The sequence below is a fragment of the Andrena cerasifolii genome, unplaced genomic scaffold (genome assembly GCF_050908995.1).
Source record: "Andrena cerasifolii isolate SP2316 unplaced genomic scaffold, iyAndCera1_principal scaffold2897, whole genome shotgun sequence".
NCBI lineage: Eukaryota > Metazoa > Arthropoda > Insecta > Hymenoptera > Andrenidae > Andrena > Andrena cerasifolii.
The window spans coordinates 2,326-11,239 of NW_027487788.1; the positions used below are offsets into that span (position 1 = coordinate 2,326).

Below are 8,914 nucleotides of genomic sequence, written 5' to 3' on the forward strand. Positions count from 1 at the left end.
TTTCACAATTTCTTTATCTATTTTTTTCTCTAATTTATTTACAAATTTTTTCTCTGTTTATTTACCTATTTTTTCCTATAATTTATCTATCTATTTTTCTCTAATTTATTTACCTATTTTTTTTCTATTTATTTACCTCCTTTGTTTTCTCTATTTATTTACCTTTTTTCCCTCTATTTATTTACCTATTTTTTTTAATTAGATATTTTTCTCTATTTATACACCTATTTTTTCTCTAGTTTATTTACCTCTTTTTCTGTATTTATTTACCTACTTTGTTTCCTCTACTTCATTACCTATTTTTCTCTGTTTATTTACCTATTTTTTCCTCTAATTTATTTACCTATTTTTTATTTACCTTATTTCCTTTGGTTTATTTACCTATTTTTCTCTATTTATACACCTATTTTTTCTCTACCTAATTTACCTATTTTTCTGTATTTATTTACCTATTTTTTTCTCTCATTTATTTACCTATTTTTCTCTATTTATTTGCCTACTTTCTTCTCTAAATTATTTACCTATTTTTGTCTATTTATTTACCTATTTTCTGTATTTATTTACCTCCTTTGTATTCTCTACTTCATTACCTATTTTTCACTATTTCTTTATCTATTTTTTTCTCTAATTTATTTACAAATTTTTTCTTTGTTTATTTACCTATTTTTTCCTCTAATTTATTTATCTATTTTTTTCTCTAATTTATTTACAAATTTTTTCTCTGTTTATTTACCTATTTTTCTCTACTTATTTACCTCTTTTTTCTCTCATTTATTTTCCTATTTTTTCTCTGTTTATTTACGTATTTTTTCCTCTAATTTATATACCTATTTTTTTATTTACCTTTTTTCCTTTGGTTTATTTACCTATTTTTCTCTATTTATACACCTATTTTTCTCTATTTATTTACCTCTTTTGTGTTCTGTATTTATTTACATATTTTTTCTCTAGTTATTTACCTCTTTTTTCTGTATTTATTTACCTACTTTGTTTTCTCTACTTCATTACCTATTTTTCTCTATTTATTTACCTATTTTCTGTATTTATTTACCTCCTTTGTATTCTCTACTTCATTACCTATTTTTCACAATTTCTTTATCTATTTTTTTCTGTAATTTATTTACAAATTTTTTCTCTGTTTATTTACCTATTTTTTCCTCTAATTTATTTATCTATTTTTTTCTCTAATTTATTTACCTTTGTTTTCTCTATTTATTTACCTTTTTTCCCCTCTATTTATTTACCTATTTTTTTTAATTAGCTATTTTTCTCTATTTATACACCTATTTTTTCTCTACCTAATTTACCTATTTTTCTGTATTTATTTACCTACTTTTTTCTCTATTTATTTACCTATTTTCTGTATTTATTTACCTCCTTTGTATTCTCTACTTCATTACCTATTTTTCACAATTTCTTTATCTATTTTTTTCTGTAATTTATTTGCAAATTTTTTCTCTGTTTATTTACCTATTTTTTCCTCTAATTTATCTATCTATTTTTCTCTAATTTATTTACCTATTTTTTCTCTATTTATTTACCTCCTTTGTTTTCTCTATTTATTTACCTTTTTTCCCTCTATTTATTTACCTATTTTTTTTAATTAGATATTTTTCTCTATTTATACACCTATTTTTTCTCTAGTTTATTTACCTCTTTTTCTGTATTTATTTACCTACTTTGTTTCCTCTACTTCATTACCTATTTTTCTCTGTTTATTTACCTATTTTTTCCTCTAATTTATTTATCTATTTTTTTCTCTAATTTATTTACAAATTTTTTCTCTGTTTATTTACCTATTTTTCTCTACTTATTTACCTCTTTTTCTCTCATTTATTTTCCTATTTTTTCTCTGTTTATTTACGTATTTTTTCCTCTAATTTATATACCTATTTTTTTATTTACCTTTTTTCCTTTGGTTTATTTACCTATTTTTCTCTATTTATACACCTATTTTTCTCTATTTATTTACCTCTTTTGTTTTCTGTATTTATTTACATATTTTTTCTCTAGTTATTTACCTCTTTTTCTGTATTTATTTACCTACTTTGTTTTCTCTACTTCATTACCTATTTTTCTCTATTTATTTACCTATTTTCTGTATTTATTTACCTCCTTTGTATTCTCTACTTCATTACCTATTTTTCACAATTTCTTTATCTATTTTTTTCTGTAATTTATTTACAAATTTTTTCTCTGTTTATTTACCTATTTTTTCCTCTAATTTATTTATCTATTTTTTTCTCTAATTTATTTACCTTTGTTTTCTCTATTTATTTACCTTTTTTCCCCTCTATTTATTTACCTATTTTTTTTTAATTAGCTATTTTTCTCTATTTATACACCTATTTTTTCTCTACCTAATTTACCTATTTTTCTGTATTTATTTACCTACTTTTTTCTCTATTTATTTACCTATTTTCTGTATTTATTTACCTCCTTTGTATTCTCTACTTCATTACCTATTTTTCACAATTTCTTTATCTATTTTTTTCTGTAATTTATTTACAAATTTTTTCTCTGTTTATTTACCTATTTTTTCCTCTAATTTATTTATCTATTTTTTTCTCTAATTTATTTACCTATTTTTTCTCTATTTATTTACCTCCTTTGTTTTCTCTATTTATTTACCTTTTTTCCCTCTATTTATTTACCTATTTTTTTTAATTAGCTATTTTTCTCTATTTATACACCTATTTTTTCTCTACCTAATTTACCTATTTTTCTGTATTTATTTACCTACTTTTTTCTCTATTTATTTACCTCTTTTGTTTTATCTATTTATTTACCTATTTTTCTCTAGATAATTTACCTATTTTTTCTCTGTTTATTTACCTACTTTTTCTCTATTATATTTACCTACTTTATCTCTATTTATTTACCAATTTTTCTCTATATATTTACCTATTTTTCTCTCTCATTTATTTACGTATTTTTCTCTGTTTATTTACCTATTTTTTCCTCTAATTTATTTACCTATTTTTTATTTACCTTTTTTTCTTTGGTTTATTTACCTATTTTTCTCTATTTATACACCTATATTTTTTCTATTTATTTACCTGTTTTTCTCTATTAATTTACCTATTTTTTCCTCTAATTTATTTATCTATTTTTTCTCTAATTTATTTACCTATTTTTTCTCTATTTATTTACCTCCTTTGTTTTCTCTATTTATTTACCTTTTTTCCCCTCTATTTATTTACCTATTTTGTTTTCTCTATTTATTTACCTATTTTTTCTCTAGATAATTTACCTATTTTTTCTATATTTATTTACCTATTTTTCCTCTATTTATTTTCCAATTTTGTCTCTATTCATTTACTTTTTTCTATTTATTTACCTCTTTCATTCTCTAATTTATACACGTATATTTTCTCTATTTATTTACCTGTTTTTCTCTATTTATTTACCTATTTTTTCTCTAGTTATTTACCTCTTTTTTCTGTATTTATTTACCTACTTTGTTTTCTCTACTTCATTACCTATTTTTCACAATTTCTTTATCTATTTTTTTCTCTAATTTATTTACAAATTTTTTCTCTGTTTATTTACCTATTTTTTCCTCTAATTTATTTATCTATTTTTTTCTCTAATTTATTTACCTATTTTTTCTCTACCTAATTTACCTATTTTTTCCTCTAATTTATTTATCTATTTTTTCCTCTAATTTATTTACCTATTTTTTCTCTATTTATTTACGTCCTTTGTTTGCTCTATTTATTTACCTTTTTTCCCCTCTATTTATTTACCTCTTTTGTTTTCTCTATTTATTTACCTATTTTTTCTCTAGATAATTTACCTATTTTTTCTATATTTATTTACCTATTCTTTCTCTATTTATTTTCCAATTTTTTCTCTATTCATTTACTTTTTTCTATTTATTTACCTCTTTCTTTCTCTAATTTATACACCTATATTTTCTATATTTATTTACCTGTTTATCTGTATTTATTTACCTATTTTTTCTCTAGTTATTTACCTCTTTTTTCTGTATTTATTTACCTACTTTGGTTTCTCTACTTCATTACCTATTTTTCACAATTTCTTTATCTATTTTTTTCTCTAATTTATTTACAAATTTTTTCTCTGTTTATTTACCTATTTTTCCTCTAATTTATTTATCTACTTTTTCCTCTAATTTATTTACCTATTTTCTCTCTACCTAATTTACCTATTTTTCCCTATATATTTTCCCCTATTTTTTCTATAGTTTATTTACCTCTTTTTTCTGTATTTATTTACCTACTTTGTTCTCTCTACTTCATTACCTATTTTTCTCTGTTTATTTACCTATTTTTTCCTCTAATTTATTTACCTATTTTTTATTTACCTTATTTCCTTTGGTTTATTTACCTATTTTTCTCTATTTATACACCTATTTTTTCTCTACCTAATTTACCTATTTTTCTATAATTATTTCCCTATTTTTTCTCCATTTATTTACCTCTTTTGTTTTCTCTATTTATTTACCTATTTTTTCTCTAGATAATTTACCTATTTTTCTATATTTATTTACCTATTCTTTCTCTATTTATTTTCCAATTTTTTCTCTATTCATTTACTTTTTTCTATTTATTCACCTCTTTCTTTCTCTAATTTATACACATATATTTTTTCTATTCATTTACCTGTTTTTCTCTATTAATTTACCTATTTTTTCTCTAGTTATTTACCTCTTTTTTCTGTATTTATTTACCTACTTTGTTTTCTCTATTTATTTACCTTTTTTTCTCTGTTTATTTACCTATTTTTTCCTCTAATTTATTTACCTATTTTTTATTTACCTTATTTCCTTTGGTTTATTTACCTATTTTTCTCTATTTATACACCTATTTTTTCTCTACCTAATTTACCTATTTTTCTCTAATTATTTCCCTATTTTTTCTCTATTTATTTACCTCTTTTGTTTTCTCTATTTATTTACCTATTTTTTCTCTAGATAATTTACCTATTTTTCTATATTTATTTACCTGTTTTTCTCTAATTATTTACCTATTTTTTCTCTAGTTATATACCTCTTTTTTCTGTATTTATTTACCTACTTTGTTTTCTCTACTTCATTACCTATTTTTCACAATTTCTTTATCTATTTTTTTCTCTAATTTATTTACAAATTTTTTCTCTGTTTATTTACCTATTTTTTCCTCTACTTTATTTATCTATTTTTTTCTCTAATTTATTTACCTATTTTTCTCTATTTATTTACCTCCTTTGTTTTCTCTATTTATTTACCTTTTTTTCCCTCTATTTATTTACCTATTTTTTTTTAGTTAGATATTTTTCTCTATTTATACACCTATTTTTTCTCTACTTTATTTACCTCTTTTTTCTGTGTTTATTTACCTACTTTGTTTTCTCTACTACATTACCTATTTTTCTCTGTTTATTTACCTATTTTTTCCTCTAATTTATTTACCTATTTTTTATTTACCTTATTTCCTTTGGTTTATTTACCTATTTTTCTCTATTTATACACCTATTTTTTCTCTACCTAATTTACCTATTTTTCTCTAATTATTTCCCTATTTTTTCTCTATTTATTTACCTCTTTTGTTTTCTCTATTTATTTACCTATTTTTTCTCTAGATAATTTACCTATTTTTCTATATTTATTTACCTATTTTTTCTCTATTTATTTTCCAATTTTGTCTCTATTCATTTACTTTTTTCTATTTATTTACCTCTTTCTTTCTCTAATTTATACACCTATATTTTCTCTATTTATTTACCTGTTTTTCTCTATTTATTTACCTATTTTTTCTCTAGTTATTTACTTCTTTTTTCTGTATTTATTTACCTACTTTGTTTTCTCTACTTCATTACCTATTTTTCACAATTTCTTTATCTATTTTTTTCTCTAATTTATTTACAAATTTTTTCTCTGTTTATTTACCTATTTTTTCCTCTACTTTATTTATCTATTTTTTTCTCTAATTTATTTACCTATTTTTTCTCTACCTAATTTACCCATTTTTCCTCTAATTTATTTATCTATTTTTTTGTCTAATTTATTTACCTATTTTTTCTCTATTTATTTACGTCCTTTGTTTTCTCTATTTATTTACCTTTTTTCCCCTCTATTTATTTACCTCTTTTGTTTTCTCTATTTATTTACCTATTTTTTCTCTAGATAATTTACCTATTTTTTCTATATTTATTTACCTATTCTTTCTCTATTTATTTTCCAATTTTTTCTCTATTCATTTACTTTTTTCTATTTATTTACCTCTTTCTTTCTCTAATTTATACACATATATTTTTTCTATTTATTTACCTGTTTTTCTCTATTAATTTACCTATTTTTTCTCTAGTTATTTACCTCTTTTTTCTGTATTTATTTACCTACTTTGTTTTCTCTACTTCATTACCTATTTTTCACAATTTCTTTATCTATTTTTTTCTCTAATTCATTTACAAATCTTTTCTGTGTTTATTTACCTATTTTTTCCTCTAATTTATTTATCTATTTTTTTCTCTAATTTATTTACCTATTTTTCTCTATTTATTTACCTCCTTTGTTTTCTCTATTTATTTACCTTTTTTTCCCTCTATTTATTTACCTATTTTTTTTTAATTAGATATTTTTCTCTATTTATACACCTATTTTTTCTCTACTTTATTTACCTCTTTTTTCTGTATTTATTTACCTACTTTGTTTTCTCTACTACATTACCTATTTTTCTCTGTTTATTTACCTATTTTTTCCTCTAATTTATTTACCTATTTTTTATTTACCTTATTTCCTTTGGTTTATTTACCTATTTTTCTCTATTTATACACCTATTTTTTCTCTACCTAATTTACCTATTTTTCTATAATTATTTCCCTATTTTTTCTCTATTTATTTACCTCTGTTGTTTTCTCTATTTATTTACCTATTTTTTCTCTAGATAATTTACCTATTTTTCTATATTTATTTACCTATTCTTTCTCTATTTATTTTCCAATTTTTTCTCTATTCATTTACTTTTTTCTATTTATTTACCTCTTTCTTTCTCTAATTTATACACATATATTTTTTCTATTTATTTACCTGTTTTTCTCTATTAATTTACCTATTTTTTCTCTAGTTATTTACCTCTTTTTTCTGTATTTATTTACCTACTTTGTTTTCTCTATTTATTTACCTTTTTTTCCCTCTATTTATTTACCTATTTTTTTTAATTAGATATTTTTCTCTATTTATATACCTATTTTTTCTCTACTTTATTTACCTCTTTTTTCTGTGTTTATTTACCTACTTTGTTTTCTCTACTACATTACCTATTTTTCTCTGTTTATTTACCTATTTTTTCCTCTAATTTATTTACCTATTTTTTATTTACCTTATTTCCTTTGGTTTATTTACCTATTTTTCTCTATTTATACACCTATTTTTTCTCTACCTAATTTACCTATTTTTCTCTAATTATTTCCCTATTTTTTCTCTATTTATTTACCTCTTTTGTTTTCTCTATTTATTTACCTATTTTTTCTCTAGATAATTTACCTATTTTTCTATATTTATTTACCTATTTTTTCTCTATTTATTTTCCAATTTTGTCTCTATTCATTTACTTTTTTCTATTTATTTACCTCTTTCTTTCTCTAATTTATACACCTATATTTTCTCTATTTATTTACCTGTTTTTCTCTATTTATTTACCTATTTTTTCTCTAGTTATTTACCTCTTTTTTCTGTATTTATTTACCTACTTTGTTTTCTCTACTTCATTACCTATTTTTCACAATTTCTTTATCTATTTTTTTCTCTAATTTATTTACAAATTTTTTCTCTGTTTATTTACCTATTTTTTCCTCTACTTTATTTATCTATTTTTTTCTCTAATTTATTTACCTATTTTTCTCTATTTATTTACCTCCTTTGTTTTCTCTATTTATTTACCTTTTTTTCCCTCTATTTATTTACCTCTTTTGTTTTCTCTATTTATTTACCTATTTTTCTCTAGATAATTTACCTATTTTTTCTATATTTATTTACCTATTTTTTCTCTATTTATTTTCCAATTTTGTCTCTATTCATTTACTTTTTTCAATTTATTTACCTCTTTCTTTCTCTAATTTATACACATATATTTTTTCTATTTATTTACATGTTTTTCTCTATTTATTTACCTATTTTTTCTCTAGTTATTTACCTCTTTTTCTGTATTTATTTACCCACTTTGTTTTCTCTACTTCATTACCTATTTTTCTCTATTTACTTGCCTATTTTTTTCTCTAAATTATTTACCTATTTTTCTCTATTTATTTAACTATTTTCTGTATTTATTTACCTCCTTTGTATTCTCTACTTCATTATCTATTTTTCACAATTTCTTTATCTATTTTTTTCTCTAATTTATTTACCTCTTTCGTTTTCTCTATTTATTTACCTAATTTTCTCTAGATAATTTACCTATTTTTTCTCTATTTATTTACCTGTTTTTCTCTATTTATTTACCTATTTTTTCTCTAGTTATTTACCTCTTTTTTCTGTATTTATTTACCTACTTTGTTTTCTCTACTTCATTACCTATTTTTCACAATTTCTTTATCTATTTTTTTCTCTAATTTATTTACAAATTTTTTCTCTGTTTATTTACCTATTTTTTCCTCTAATTTATTTACCTACTTTGTTTTCTCTACTTCATTACCTATTTTTCACAATTTCTTTATCTATTTTTTTCTCTAATTTATTTACAAATTTTTTCTCTGTTTATTTACCTATTTTTTCCTCTACTTTATTTATCTATTTTTTTCTCTAATTTATTTACCTATTTTTTCTCTACCTAATTTACCCATTTTTTCCTCTAATTTATTTATCTATTTTTTTGTCTAATTTATTTACCTATTTTTTCTCTATTTATTTACGTCCTTTGTTTTCTCTATTTATTTACCTTTTTCCCCCTCTATTTATTTACCTCTTTTGTTT

General features: G+C 21.1%; 2 long non-coding RNA genes across 3 annotated transcripts; both read right to left on the reverse strand.

Moving 5' to 3' along the window:
* Positions 1–891: 891 nt before the first annotated feature.
* Positions 892–4,973, reverse strand: LOC143378320 (uncharacterized). The gene is made up of 2 exons (XR_013088182.1): positions 3,389–4,973; positions 892–3,059 (listed from the first exon to the last, which is right to left on the reverse strand). It is a non-coding gene; the product is annotated as an uncharacterized LOC143378320 (long non-coding RNA).
* A 361-nt stretch (positions 4,974–5,334) lies between these two features.
* On the reverse strand, positions 5,335–8,087 carry LOC143378321 (uncharacterized). Of its 2 annotated transcripts, XR_013088184.1 has the most exons (4): positions 7,624–8,087; positions 6,721–7,511; positions 5,730–5,751; positions 5,335–5,617 (listed from the first exon to the last, which is right to left on the reverse strand). It is a non-coding gene; the product is annotated as an uncharacterized LOC143378321 (long non-coding RNA). The 2 variants fall into 2 exon arrangements; XR_013088183.1 differs by having other exon boundaries at positions 6,721–8,087.
* Positions 8,088–8,914: the final 827 nt, after the last annotated feature.